At 56.9% G+C, this 14,997-nt stretch overlaps 1 pseudogene; it reads left to right on the top strand.

Annotated features, from left to right (window-relative positions):
• The first annotated feature begins 4,754 nt into the window (after positions 1-4,754).
• LOC115930130 (uncharacterized) lies at positions 4,755-9,850 on the top strand (annotated as a pseudogene).
• Positions 9,851-14,997: the final 5,147 nt, after the last annotated feature.

The raw sequence follows: 14,997 nt of genomic DNA, 5'->3' as shown, positions 1-14,997 counted from the left end.
CAGGATGGTCTCGATCTCCTGACCTCGTGATCCACCCGCCTCGGCCTCCCAAAGTGCTGGGATTACAGGTGTGAGCCACCGTGCCCGGCCTTTTTAAACTTTTTGTAGAGACAGTCTTGCTCTGTTGCCCAAGCTGATCTCAAACTGCTGGGCTCAAGAAATCCTCCCACCTCATCCTCCCAAAGTGCTAGGATTACATGCATGAGCCACTGTGCCTGGCCTATCCAGCATTCTTGAGTGTTCCTGAGTGTCTACCCAATTCCTCATTGGTGGACGTCGAGCCTGCAGCTCTGTTTCTGACGTCATAAACAGTGACCTCAGCTAGTCAGCTTTCTTTGGGCCTCCTGATCCTCTTGGAGCACCCGTGCTACTCCTATTATCTGTCTCTTTCTTTTTTGTTGTTGTTGATTTCTTTTTCTTTTTTTTCTTTTTTTTTTTTTGAGACAGAGTCTCTCTGTGTTGCCAAGGCTGGAGTGCAGTGGCACAATCTCGGCTTACTACAGCCTCCGCCTCCTGGGTTCAAGCAGTTCTCATGCCTCAGCCTCCCAAGTAGCTGGGACTATGGGCACATGCCACCACGCCTGGCTAATTTTTGTATTTTTAGTAGAGACAGGGTTTCGCCACGTTGGCCAGGCTGGTCATCTCCTACTCCTGGCCTCATGTGATCCACTCACCTCAGCCTCCCAAAGTGCTGGGAGTACAGACATGAGCCACCACACCCACCCCTCTTTCTTCCCGTGTTCTTTATGTCCCACTGAGAGGCTCAGTTCTTGAAAGCGAGCAGGTACTCATGGCATGAGCAGGTACTCACGGCCCGGGCATTTTAGATGGTTAGGAGTCAAGGGTTCCAGACTTCGTATGCAACTTTTCTGAGTGGTAGAGAGCCTGCCTAGTGGGTATTCCAGTACTGCTGGGATGTGGTCACCTGTGTGGATTAATATTTTGCAAGGGTGTATGGGATGGAGTGGAGCAGGAGAGCCTGAAGTGGGGAGACCAAGTTGGAGGTTGTCAGTGAGACTTGCTTGGAACCTGAACTGGGGCAGTGGTAGCAGAAGTGGGGTGGAGGGGACAGAGCTGAGAGGCCCACGTGGAGTTGAATCAGCAGGCTTTTCCAGTCTCTGGGAGTCTGAGATGATCTTGGTTCTTCTCTGGACTTGCGGAATGCGAGGATGCAGCCCCCTGCTGGAAAGGGACCTCTGGCTGCCCATGGAGTAACACTATAGTGCTAGGTGTGAGGACTGGTTGCAGAGTGGGACTTCTGGCCAGGCCTGGGGACAGCAAGGAAAGGAGGGGACAGGGAGAGCAGAGTTGAGCAGGGGAGGCCTGGCAGACGAGCAGGATAGGGTGCTTCCGGGCAGTTGAGCTTGGGTTGCTGGCTTCACAGAGGTATTGAGGCTGGGACAGAGGGAATGTGATGGCAGGATGGATTCCAGCCTCCAGCAGAGCGATAGAAGATCGGGGAGCAGAAGGAAGAGGGAAGCAAGATCAAGAAGGAGGATGTGAGCAGGTTAGTGGCCAAGGAGGGGAGCACGTTCCGGAGAAAGCCTGGTGCTTGGCACTACTTTTCAGCGGGACTGGGCTTAGGACACATAGGAGGTTAGCCTGAGAACCCCTGAGTAGCCCTTGTAAATTGGGAAAGGGGGCCTGGCCTGAAAGGAAACATCACACCTAGAAGCAAGCCCGTACCCTTGGCCCCCCATAGTCTGCTGCTGCTGCTGCCTGGGATAGCAGTGGGAGAGTCCCAGCTTCCCAGCCAAAGCCTTCTGAGGTTTTGTCCTGCCTCTGCCACTACTGTCTCAGTCCTATCACTTGACTGGCCACCCTGCGGTAGGCCTGGAAAGTCAGCAGGTGGCGCTGGGACACCGGCTTTCTGCCGGCTGGGGGCAGAGGAGTGAGCTTGTGTGAACACCATGTATATGCAGGGGCTGGGGGTTGAATGACTTGACTCGCCTGAAACCCGTCAGCAGGGTGGGCCGGGGGTGGCCACAGCATGGAATCTTTTGGTCGGGACTTGCTTCTTCTCCATTTCCTATTAAGCCCGTGTCCTCTTCCCCTTGCTCATGGGGGAAGACAGGGTGCCAAAAAGTGCTTATGAGCCGTGGCTCTCCCCACTTGATATGGTTGGCCCTGTTTCTCTAGAGTCTGTGGAGATGTTCTGTTTCTCCTGCCTTCTCTTAGTCTACTCAACCTTTTATAAAAGCACGATAGCCCTGCTCAGTGTCCAACAACATTCTATCAAGGAAGCCCAGTCAGATTGAGGCATTTGGGGCTGCCATGTGTCTGCCAAGGCCACGTCTGGATTCTGGTAAGTTTCATTCACTGGCCTTTTTTTGGACCCCAGGCCATTCTATTGGTGACCACCCTGTATCTGTAGGAGATGCCTTTGGCTCTTAGGTTCTTTCCTGTTTTCTGGAAATGAATAGCTAAGAACAGTGATTTGGGTAAGATTACTTGGGAGATCCAGCAGAGGCAGAAGCTAAAGGTCATGTTCCGTGCCCTGTCCTGGGGGCCTGGGAAGCTACAAGGGAACAGACAGAAGCGCACGTTAATGTGCCCGAGTGACCCAGGGTGAGGGAGCAGGAAAATGTTCTAGAAGGCTGGCTCCCAGGCTGAAAAATGCCAGTAATCAGAGAGGACGTGGTTTGCATTGCTTGGGCCCTGGGTGGGGGCTGAGGGTGTGAGGACGCAGTGGCTGGAGCTCTGGGTTGTGCCTTCAGGTTGTGGCAGTGAATGTTTTTCCCCCTGCAGCCATGAGCCTGGCTTGCCCATCAGCACGGGTCTGAGATGGCGCCTTCCCACCCATCTTCTGTCTCCTCTGTTGCTAGACTGAGCAGCTCTGTGTCTGCCTCTGCCCTTCTTGGTGCCAGGCTCCCAGGTGAACACAGCTGCAGTCTAGGCCCAGGGAGATTCTGTCCAGCCTTATGTGCAGCCTCAAATCTGTCCCCTCACCTGTCAGGGAGCACTTCCTCTCCTGGGAGTGGGATCCAGTCATCTGTAAGCCCAGTCCTGCCCCCCCACCCCCCTTTTTTTAGCTATACTTGCTGGAGTGGGTGGAAGACCCCTTTTCAGTGTGCCAGGTATGGGAGTGCAGAGATGAAGGCACAGTGCCCAGCCTAAAGACCTTCATAGCCTGGTAGGGCAGCCATGTAAATGGATGGCAGCCACGCAGAGAACAGAGGATGAGGTAGTTGCATGCGGGTGCCTAGGGGGCTGCTGCAGGAGCCCCCAGAAGGCATCCCTCTGATGGGGTGGGAGATCCGAAAGGGTTTCTGGGGGGAGGTGAGGATTGAGCTGGGTCGAGAGGACATTCCGGCCTGGAGGACTGCCACACAGAGCTAGGCATGTTCCAGGAATGGTGAGGGGTTAGGTGTTACTAGAGCAGGGGGCCACGTGGTTAGTGAGGGAGGAGAGCTCACTGAGGGCATGCGTGCTGGCAGCAGGTGGCTTAAGCAGACGGCTGACGTGGTCGGATTTGCCTTGCTCTGGGAGGTGGATGGGAAAGCCGTATGGCAGCAGATAGGGAGGAGGTGCCAGCAGTGGGGATGATGGTGGGCATGTTTGCAGTTGACATGGAAAGCGCTGGGTTGTGGCCTGGGCTAGGGGGCCAGGAGGGCCGAGTCTAAGGTGGTTTGCCTGCCCACCACTACAGCAGGGGCTACACAAGGTGGTCAGGTCAGGCAGGACAAGGGAAGGCCCGTTTTGGACAAGCTGAGTCTAGAATGTCTCTGGGGACATCCAGGAGCCAATGTTTAGCAGGAGGTTAGGTATGAGTCTGGGCCGCAGAGAAAACCCTTTCAGGGATAAGAGTGGCTGGGAAGAAGGTATAGGGTGTGAGCTGAAGAGTGCAGACCCCAGAGGGAGCAGAATAACAGTGGGAGGAGGGTGTTGCGAGGGGACCTCAGGAGGGTAACTTAGCAGCAGAGCAAGGAGTTCAGGGTGACTGCCGGCCTGGGCAGTTAGGAGGCCACTGGTGGCCCTGCTGCTGGCTTGGAAGGGCAGGCCTTGGCCAGCGTAGGTTGAGGAATATATGTGAGGGAAAAGACCACGGGCTTGGGCTGGGTGACTCCAGGAAGGAGGCAGTTGAAGGTGAGGTTCCTGGGGGGAGAATGATCCCGGGTCATCCAGCAGGAAGAGAGAGGACCTAGAAGGTGTGAAAAAGAACTATCGGGCTGGGGGTGCAGTGGGAGGAGTATGCCTAGGGTGCTGCGGGGGTGGGTAGCGCCTGTGAGGGTTGGCAAGAGGAAGGGGAACCGGGATCTGGCAGAGGGGAGCCCCAGACTGTCTCAAGGCTGGGAACTGAAGGCCTGGGCTGGGGCTGAGCAGGGTCAGGCTTTCAGACAGATGCGGCGCGGATCTTGTGCTAGACTTTGTGTATGCCCTGGCCTGTCTTGGAAGCCCTCATTCTCAATAGCCGGGAAAGGCCTGGAACGGTCTGAAAAGAGCTGGGCCTCTGCTGCACTGCTGCGGAAGCATTTGTTTTAGCTATCTCCCTGGGTACTGGGGTGACAGCCATGGGCACTCACCAGCAGCTGCTTGCCTGGCCTGGTGGTGGGGAGTATAGCCTTCAGTCTTGCTTGGTCCTCTCTCTACCACCAGGTGGCATGACCCCCACCCCTCAATTCCAGCTGGGAGGAGCGGTTCTCTTCCTCTCTACATCACTGGGATCTGCTCTGGGGCTGGGCAGCTCCTTGCCGGGGGGCTGGGTCTTAGTCAGACTTGCCTTTCTTTCTAGGCCTCTCCAGTGACTTCTGGCCATGCCGATGTGAGTCAGATGCGTTGTTTCTCTCTGGCTCCTAGGGCACTCAGTAGCTTACTCCACCTTCAGGCTGCAGCCCAGTGGGGGGCAGGCTGTTGGGCAGCTGGGGGCTGAGGCAGGGAAACCTGAGCCCTAGGCCACAAGGTCCTGGGCTGCTAATTTTAGAAAGCACATGTCACTGGAAACTCTCCTTCTTTGCCAGGAATCAATGGCCTGGCTCTCCTGGTGCTGCCAGGGGCCCCTGGGAGCCTCTCCCCAAACCAGGAACCTCAGGGGCATCTCCTGGCCTGGGTGGGTACTTTCTGTCCTGAGTACATCTCGAAAGGGGCTCTGCCAAGGCCCTGGACAGCCATGGCTTGGGCCAGGGAGGTAGCTCACCTTGTCTGCTCTCTACTTTCTCCAGCCCTTCCAGGCTGCCACTGGCCATGAGCAGAGGCTGTGAAGTGTGAAGGCCTGGCTGGGGCAGGAGGCCACTTCGACTCTTCTGAGTAAGCTGTTGTTGAAGCACCCTGGACTAAGCAGATTTGTCTCTTCCTTCCCCCAGGCCCTGTGTGACCCTTGCCTTCTAAGGTGTGTGAGAAAGGAACCCCTGCCTTGTTTTGACTGAACGAGTCCTTCCCTCCTCTCTTCCTGCCAGCTAACATCTCGGGGCAAGGGTGAACCAAGGGAAATGAAGCGGCCATTCCAGTCTCTATTTGGGGACTAGCATCTGCCTCCAGCTGCCACGTGTTTGTCTGTCTCTCCTGGCTGCTTCAGATAGGCAGCGTGTGCCTGTGTCCTGATTCCTCTACACCCTCCAGCCCAAGAAGACCTCGTTTGGGGTGCTGTTACATAACGGATGTGTTCCAGCGCAGCCTGCATGATGGGTTGGGAAGGAGGCTGGCCAGAGAAGAGAGTTCTATCTTACGTTGGGACCTGGGAGCCATTCCCTGTTATTTTAGAGAGTAGAGTGGTTCCGAGCGCAGGTTCTGGAGTCAGGCAGACATAATTTGGAATTCCAGCCATGTCCATTTCTGGTTTTTGGCCTTGGGTACATTGATTTACACTGCTGAACTTCAGTTTCCTTCTCTATAAGCTGGGGCAGTGATAGTAACTTCCTCATCAGGTAGATGTGAGGATGCGGCCTGGCATGTTGGAAGTGCTCGGATGATTAGCTTCTCTCGTTACCTTACCAAGGCAAGCCCAACCTCGCAGGGAGGAAGGTGGTGCTGTGGCTTGTCTGGCACGTCTAGGCCCCGACCCGCAAAGTGCCGCGTTCCAGGACCTCATGCTGTATCGCGGCTCTTCCCAGCCCCCAGGCTCCTGCTTCCAGCCCCTCCCAGAGCTAAGGGTGGCCGTTGGGCACAGCAGCAGAGGACAGCTCCTGGGCCCCACCTTTTCCCTCACACTGCCAGCACCAGGTTGGTGGCTTCTTGCTCGGCTGCCTTGGCAAGAGGGCAGGTCCAGGCTGGAGCCAGGTGTGGAGTGGGAGCAACAAGGAGGTGCTCCTGCCAGCCCTTCATGCTCTTTTTCTCACTTCTCCCTTCTTTTTGTAAATAATCGCAGCTTGCTTAGACACCTGGTGACTCTCATCTCACAGCAGGCCACACTGCTGGCCTCCAATGAAGCCTTTAAAAAGCAGGCGGAGTGTGCTAGTGAGGCGGCCAAGAAGTACATGGAGAATGACCAGCTCAAGAAGGTGAGTCCAGTTTCCCTACCCACCATGGGGCATCCTGGTGTTATACTGCGGGAGCCACATTCTTTAGGGCCTCAGTGGCCACTGCTAGCCTATCACCCTGGGAAATGTGCCTGAAAAGCCAGAGTTGGGTGGAGGCGCAGAGGGGAAGTCCTCAGTGGGGAGAGTATGCCTGCTGGAGGCGTCTGTGTGTGAGGGTCTGGGTGAGGAGGAGGGTGTTGCTGCTCTCGTTTCCATCCACTGTTTCCAGTCAGACCCTTCCCTGAGAAAAACAGCCTCTCAGTGAGCCAGGCCCTCTGCTGTGATCCGAAGGCCCTCAGCTACGCCCTTGTTCCCTGCAAGATTGCCGCACCCCCTCTGGAACTCGGGGTCTGTGGCATCCCTCAGTGCTGGAGAGGAGGTGGGGGCAGGGTAGTTGGCCAGTCTTAGACGTCCTGTCAGGAGGTGAGCTGCAAGGCAAGCTCAGAGGGATGTGGATGCAGAGGTGGGATAGAGCTGGCCAGGCCGACTGGGGGCTCCTGACTCCAGTGAGCGGCACCGTGTGGGGAGCACAAGGCACCGCCATCCGCGGAGGGGTTGGTGAGCACCATGGAGCTGCTGAGCCCTGCTGCTCGGGAAGGAGGCAGGGCCAGGGGCCAGGGCAGGCAAGGTGTGCCCGACGAGCTGCAGCAAGTGGCCCCGCTGGCACTTCTCTTCCCCTCAGCAGGCAGCCACACCCTGGCCTTTGCCTAGGAGCTGGGAGCAAGTGGTGGCTCGGTTCCGCATTGACATTTCCGAAGGGGCGAGTGGCCAGGGCAGCTTGAGGAACCACAGCTCGGTGGGGAGGATGGGGCTGGAACCTCTCCCTCCCTACCTCCTGAGTAATCCTGGCCTTTGGCACTTTTCCCAGTGATCTGCTGTTGACAGAGGCAAACTGGATGTCGGGAATGCTGAGGTGATGTTGGAGGAAGAGAACAGGAGCCTGAAGGTTGACCTGCAGAAGCTAAAGGACAAGCTGGCCAGCACTAAGCAAAGTGAGGCTCGACCTCGTGTCCTTCCCTGCAGGGAAGTCCAGAGGAGCGTCCTCTACCCACTGCTGCCCATTTTGTGCCAAAGTATTAGTAACAAGCCTTGCACGCATGCTCGAGGGTTGCATGAAAACAAACAAATAGCACCCTGTGTCTCCAACCCCAATGCAGCCATGCTTAGCCCGCAGGCCAGTGAAGCTAAGTGGTTTGAATGGGGCTCAGGAGGAACCAGGCTGCAGTCGGTGGGCCTCGATTGCCCTGCACTAGAGCAGTGCATGCTGGGGCTTTCCCGTCCAGAGTGTGGCACGGTAGCCCCAGCATGCCTGGGGGCTGAGAATGAGGGGAGTGTGGGAGTGGCGTTCAGGAGGGGAGTGGGCGGCTCCCAAGCGGCCTGCCTGTCTTTGGTCTCCCACGCATAGACTTAAGTCTCAGGTGTTTTCCCACAATACCACAGGCCTCGCCTGCTGCTGCTGTCTGCAAGGCATGGCTGTCATTGGGTCTCACTTTCAGGCTGGGATCTTGCTCCCTGTCTCCCACCTTCAGCCTCCCTGGAGGTTACCCTTGCCGAGAGCCACTAGAGTTCCCCTCCATTAAAGGGACTGGGGGATGTCCTCTGTATTTCTTTTGCTTTATCTTGAGCTTTTTTGTCAGCCCTTTCCCTCTATTTTGGGGGCCTGCAAAAGCAGAGGGTCTTTTTTTGAGAAGTAGGCTCCTGTATAACCTCGTTTGAGATAGATTTGGGCCACTTTCTGGTGTCTGTAGCAGTTAGGTTTTTTCCCCCTAATTCCTGTCTTTTCATTTCTGTTTTCTTGGTCATTTACATCATTTAAAGAACTAGAGAAAGCTTAAAACCACGTTCTGGCCATGCGGAAGCAGTCTGAGGGCCTCACCAAGGAGTATGACCACTTGCTGGAGGAGCACGCAAAGCTGCAGGTCAGCCCTCACGTATCGCTGCGCCCAGGGCAGGAGAGCAGAGCAGGATGAGGCAGCCCCTGGGGGTGTGGAGAGAACCTTCCAGGGGCCCAGGGGCCGGCTGCCCTCTCCCCCACTCCCCCTGGCCACCTCTGCCCTACTGAGTGGGACCGCTCACCAGGCAAGAGAGGGGTGGCCTGGCAGCAGATGTAGGCACTTGCCGAGGTGGCCCTCAGGAGTGGCACTGGCTCACTAGGCTCTGAGCCTTCCTACCTTCGTACTCAGGCTCATTCAATGGTTTGGGGCCCAGTCAAGAACAAATAAGCAGGTGAAACTCTGGGACCCACTGCTGACCTTTTTTCCTAGAGTGCTGGGGGGTGATGTAGGGCAAAGATCCCTGGGCAAGTGAGGGCACAAGGTGTCAAAAAGTCACCTCCCCTAGCAGGCACTAGTTGTGGCCATCACCTGCTGCCCTAGGCGTGATCCGAGTCCTCAGACTAGCTTGGGTGCACCAGGCCGCATTTGGAAGCCCAGGCGGTCTTGACGTTGGGAGTGAGGGCCACATAAATACTCCTAACTTTGGACAGCTGGCTTCAGTGCTTGGTGGCCCAAGTTTGGGCACCACAGCAGGTGGGGAGGAAGGGTCCAGCCTCAAAGGGGGCACCCATGCCTTCTGTATAGGGCAGGCTTGGCAGATGGGACTTGGGCTTCGAGGGCACCTGTCAAAGGTGTGCAGAGTTGGGAAGGGCCTGATCAGGTCTTGAAGGGGACTGGATGCCTTGCTGTTCCCTGCAGCCAGGACTCGGCCCCCAGTGAGGTCCTGGCAGTCCTCCCTGGCTGGCGTTAGGTCCAGGGCTTTCCTTAGAGTGTGGGCCAGGGCTGACGCTCCCACCCTGGCAGGCCTTTGGGTGCAGCCGAGGAGGGGGCCCCTTGCTCACTTGAATAGCTGTTGTTAGGAGAGAGGGGAACCGAGCTGGACCTCTGGCGCATGGGGCTGGAGGTGGCAGGGGAGGAGTGGACCCGGCCAACCTACTGCTGTGGGATTTCTGTCCCTTTCCCGGCTGCAGTAGATGGTCCCATGGACAAGAAGAAAGAGTAAGGGCCTCCTTCCTCCCCTGCCTGCAGCTGGCTTCCACCTGGCACGTGCCTGCTGCTTCCTGAGAGCCCGGCCTCTCCCTCCAGTACTTCTGTTTGTGCCCTTCGCTTCCCCCATTCCCTTCCACAGCTCATAGCTCCTCATCTCGGCCCTTGTCCACACTCTCCAAGCACATTACAGGGGACCTGATTGCTACATGTTCAGAATGCATTTGCTGTCATCCTGCTTGGCCTGGCCAGGCCTGGCACAGCCCTGGCTTGCATGCCTGAGCGTGGAGGGCACGAGTTAGTTGTAGTCCGGCTTGCGGTGGGGCTGACTTCCTGTTGGTTTGAGCCCCTTTTTGTTTTGCCCTCTGGGTGTTTTCTTTGGCCCCGCAGGAGGGTGGGTGGAGCAGATGGACTGGAGTTTCTCTTGAGGACAATAAAAGTTGTCATGGTGTTTACGTGGTGCAGTGTGTGACTGCGGCCGTGGGGAGGGCTGTGCTTTCTCTCCTGCCTGGAGTCCCCAAGCGGCCACAGCCCTTCAACCTGTTTCCCTCACTGAAGGCCAGGCTCACACATGTTCTCGAAGGCCCTGCCCTCTCTGTCCTCCTGCTCCCCGGGCTGGGCCAGGCCTTGCTTCAGGGCCACCCGCCGAGTGTGTGTCCCATCTGCCTCCCTGGGTGTGGGCAGCTTGGGAGGCTCAGTAAACCGGCGGTCCTTTGGCTAGAGGACTCGCTTGACTTTTCTGGGTTCCTGTTTGTCACATTTGGGACAGACAGAACATAGCAGAATGCCACTAGTCACTCCCTGCCCCACCCCCTCCTGAAGGTTTGCAGGATGACCTCTGATTAATGCCAGCTGGGAGAGGAGACTTGTCCTTGGCAGTGACCTGGAGCTGGCCCAGGGCAGAGCTAGGCAGAAAGGGGCTGGGAATGGGCTGGGGCCCTTGGCCCTGAGAACGTGCTGGGTGTGTGCCTGCCACCAGAGCGCTGTGCTGGTGCTGGCTCCAGGGCATCCCTCCCATGGCTCCCTCAAAGCTGTGTCTTCCAGGCCCACAGCAAGCCAGGCCAGAACCGGGGCTTCCTGCCTGGCACCAGTGCCCAGGCCCCTGCAGTGTGCTGCTCTCCAGTAGCACATGAGGAAGGCAGCCCCCACCCGCAGCACAGTGCTCCCACCCTGCAGGGCCTCTGCCATGCCTGGTGTCTGCATGAGGACTGGGCGGAAGGGTCAGGGGAGCAGGTTAGAGGTGTGTCTCCTGGAACTGGGGGGACCCCTGAAGGATGTTGATGCTGGCAGGGTAGCTGATGGCCTGCTGTGCATGCTTGCTTCTGCCTGCCCTGTCCAGGCCCAGGCCAGTGGTTCCCTTCTCTAGCATCCTGTCGCCCTTCCCTTGTGCTCAGAGCACAGCCGCCTCGTGACGAGTTCTGTCCCTTTCCAGGCGGTCTGAGATGTGGTGTCTGAGGGAGTAGGGGACACGTGGGCAATACCCTCTGGTTGCTGTGCCAAGGCCGAAGGCTGATCCCACTTCTCCAGGAAGTGTTCTCGGCTACCTTGGGCCTCCCTGAGCTCACCCTTCTGTGAGCTTTGAAAGGCTAAAGTCCAAACGGGTGCTTCCCTCACCAGCCCTGATGGGCTTCTTCCACTGTTCTGCCTAGGCTAGCAGCAGACAGAAAGCTGCACAAGGCCAGCTTCTGGAGCGCCCTTTCTAGTGGAGTGACAGAACAACAATGGGGCAGGGGGTGTGGGCACAGGCTCTTAGAGATGAAAATTGAGGCGCTTGCCCAGCCTAGACTGGAGGGCGGCCTGCAGGCTCGCGCTTTCCTGGATCAGCTTCTGTTCCAGGGCATTTGCACCCGTGGGCATCCTGATCTGTTTTCTTACCCATCTTCCACTAGACTGTGAGCTGCTTGAGGGCAAAGCCTGCTGCTTGTTGATCTCTGTGTCCTAACCCCTGATGTGGGAGCTAAGTCCTGAGGTAATGGTGTCTCCATTTCAGAACCCACTTTAAATGACACGCCTCTGTGAAGTTTCCTTTTTTCAATGTCTTTTTTCTGTGTGTTTGGTGTCATCATGGTGCATGAGGTGGCTTGGAGGGCATTTGGCCTGGAGGTGTGGAGAACAATTAGCAGAGGGTGATTGCCATCCAGGCAGAGACCTGGCCGACAGTGTATAAAGCAGTTGGCCTGAGCTCAGGGGTCCTGAGGGTGACTGTGGGCTGCAGGACAGTTGGAGTCGGTTGGGGACAGGGGCTGTGTGAGGGCCTGGGGCACCCTGGGGAGAGGTCTTGCCGATGTTGGGAAGCACCTTTGCAGCTAAGGAGGGCCAGGCTGGAGATCTGGGAGCTGCCAGCAGGTGGGGTTCTTGAAGGCGCAGGCATGGTGAGAGGACAGGCTTCTTGGGGAGAAAAAGAAAACTGGAAACAGCAGTTGCTGAAGAGATGGGGGCCAGGGACCGCAGGACAGGCTCCAGAGCCCCCGGCTGAGCTAGGGTGGGACTGCACTGCCACTCCTTTCTCTGCTCCCTGTCTGGTCCATGTATTTCTCACCCAGGCTCTTGGTTGGCCGTATTCTAAGCCAGGTCCCTCCCCTGGCTCCAGAAGTTTAGGGGTAAAGCACCTCCATAGGGGGTGCTGCCCGCTGAGGAGCAGGGCCTCTGGGGGTTCTCCCATAGCATGATAGCAGTCCTGGGCAGGACACAAAGGGAGCAGCCCAAGCTGTCACTTTGCTCTGAGGGGCCACCTGCTCCCCCTTCACAGGCTCCGATCCCTGATGTTCTCTGTGCTTGCCTGAGCCGCCCACTGCATTGCCTGCTGTGCCCTGCCGTGGTGCCCAGCCCTTTCAGGGTGGGGTGCCACATGCTCATCTTGTGCACGGGGTCCCGCCCCTTGAAGGACCTGTCTGTACTCACTGTCTCCAATTCCTCTCCGCCTCTTCTCATGGTAAACGCATATATATCATACACATATATAGTGTCATCAATGTATATGTAATGAGCCATTTTCACCATCGTTAAGTGTGCAATTCAGTGGCATTAAGTGCAGTCACAGTGTTGCGCAGCCACCACTTCCGTCCACCTCTAGAATTTATTTTCTCAAACTGACACTCTGTCCCCACTCAAAACTCCCCAGCCTGTCCCCAGCCCCTGGCACCCACCCTTGCCCTCTGTCTCTGTGGATCTCCCTCCTCTCATGTAAGGCCCTGTCTCTCTCACAGGAGCAGAACCCTATAGCAAGTGTCCCTTTATGATGGCTCATTTCACAGAAATGCCCTCCAGGGGTCAGCCATGTTGTGTCGTGTGTTGGAGTGCCTTCCCTTTCCAGGCCGGCTCATATTTCCTTGCCTGGGTGAACTACGTTGTTGTCTCTCCCTTCGTCTGCAGATGACACTGGGCTGCCGCCACTCCTTTACTCAGTCGCACACCAGCCAGCCTTTCACACGCACCCCCTCATGCAAGCCACCCTCACCAGGCCCCTGTGACCCTTGCCAGACTCAGTGAGCATTTGCAGGTCACTGTCCTTCACCAGCAGCAGCAGCAGCAGCACTGGGCAGATGGAGCCAGCCACTGCTCCTCCCTGACCTGTGAGGGGTCCTCACTGGCTCAGGTTGCAGGACCCCACCAGGAGCTCTCAGGCATCCTCCCCCATCGCTGCTGCGTCTTCCCTCTGCACCTCTCATTGTGTCCTGGGACTTGCGGCGTCCCTTTGAGCTCACCCAGGCTCAGGGCTTTCAGTGTCATCTCTATGTGGTAAGAACTTGCAAAGTTCCATCTCCAGTACTTTCTGGAACTCCTGTGTCCACCTGCCAACTAGACATCTCCACTTGGATGACACTTCCTGCATGACACACCCAAGGCTGACTCCGGACCATTCTCTCCTTGCTTCCCTGTTGCAGGACCTGGCAGCTCCATCTTTCCTCTTGCTGAGGCCAAATCTGTTGTCCTTAACTCCTCTTTGAGCCCTGCATCCTGGTCATGCACAACCCCTATTGGCTCCACCTTCAAAATTGATCCCTGATGCAAAGAGTTATCCCCTCTGCTGCTACCAGCCTGGCCCAAGTGACACAAGGCCCATGTTCAGTGACAAATTCTTGGGGTAACATTTTGAAAATTTCAGCACCCATGGCTTTACACCCACCCTTCCCTGTGGGTGTGGCTGCTCCCCAGCTCTCTCGTCCTGCTCTCCCCAGGTGCCTCGGCTCCAGGGGGACAAGGCTTTCCCTGGGCTGCTGCCTTCCCTGCTCCCTTCCCAGTCCCCAGAAGGGTGCAGGCCTCAGAGGCCTCCAGAGCAGAGCCTTGCCCACCGCAGCAGCTCCAGCTGGAGGAGGTTCCCCCTACTTCCTGTACCCCGACCCCTTAGAGCAGCAGAGGCAGAAGCAGAGGCCTGCTTTGGAAAATGACATGTTTTTATTTCTATGTTGGCAGTGGCTTTTTAGCACAGTAAGAATGTACCCACCGGCCCACCAACCTCACCCAGCCCCAGCCCTGCCTCTGTCCGGGTGTCGGGGAAGCCTTTCTTGGGGTCACTCAGCCATCTCGGGACTGGATGTGACAGACATACGTGGGTTAAAGCTGCTACACAGAAGACTGGAGGTGCAGGAAGTGCATCTGCCTTAAGCCTGTACGTGGGAGCCATGTCCGGGGTCCCTTCCCGGGGGTGTGCCCAGCCCAGGGCACAGGGTGGGAAGCCTGAGCAGGCCAGGTTAGCAGCCCAGACACCCAGGATGGAGTATTGCAGCCTCTTGCCCCACAGACCTGTGGGCAAAGGGACAGCGTGGGGACAGCCCCAAGGCCCCCACCATGCACTTTTCCAATCCATTCTGGGGCTGGGGACCACACACACACATCCACACAACAGACTTGCACACGCAACAGCTCGAAGCTTTTGTTTTGCCTCTGAAAGTTAGATCTATAAATTCACACTCCTAGGCTAGGGGCAGAGGGGTAAGGTAGGGCTCACAGGGATGGGAGTGGTAAGGAGAGGATGGTTTGGGCTCCTTCCTCTTTTTAGAAATATACAAGCAGAAATCTCATTCTCTCAAGTTTTTATAAAATGTGCAAAACACAAGCCTCCTTTGCCCAGAGGCACCATTTACATCTGGTATTCACCTTTGCTAAGAGATAGAAATCTATATATACTCTACGTACTCACGCACGCGTGTACTCGCACCCAAGCTCACACAATTGATATTGGTGGTGATTGGTGCAGGAACCAGAAGGTTCCACTGCTGGCTGGCTCTCTAAGCTTCTATAACAGGGATGGGGAGAGGGGTATAGCCCAGCTGAAATATTTGTCTTGTTTCTGCTGCCCCTCCCTTGCCTCCCTTCTCCTCTCTCTCCTCCCTCCCATCTCTTCCTCCTTCCCTTCCTCACATTTCCCAAGCTGCCACTGCTGCTTCTGGGGTGAGGGGTCACCCAAGGGTGTGCTGCAGAGCAGAGCCTGAAGAGGTGGGCAGGGGGTGGGCGTGGCAGGGGCAGGAGAAGAGCAGCACTGCGGGTGGGGGTGGGGCACTAGGCAGGGCCTAGGACCAGCTGGGCTAGGACTGGAGGGGGAGAGGCATCTATTTTTGGTGGGT

Source organism: Gorilla gorilla, chromosome 17 (genome assembly GCF_029281585.2).
Source record: "Gorilla gorilla gorilla isolate KB3781 chromosome 17, NHGRI_mGorGor1-v2.1_pri, whole genome shotgun sequence".
In the NCBI taxonomy this organism is placed as follows: domain Eukaryota; kingdom Metazoa; phylum Chordata; class Mammalia; order Primates; family Hominidae; genus Gorilla; species Gorilla gorilla.
Note: the sequence above shows the minus strand (reverse complement) of the source record. Positions and strands in the feature narration are given on the sequence as shown.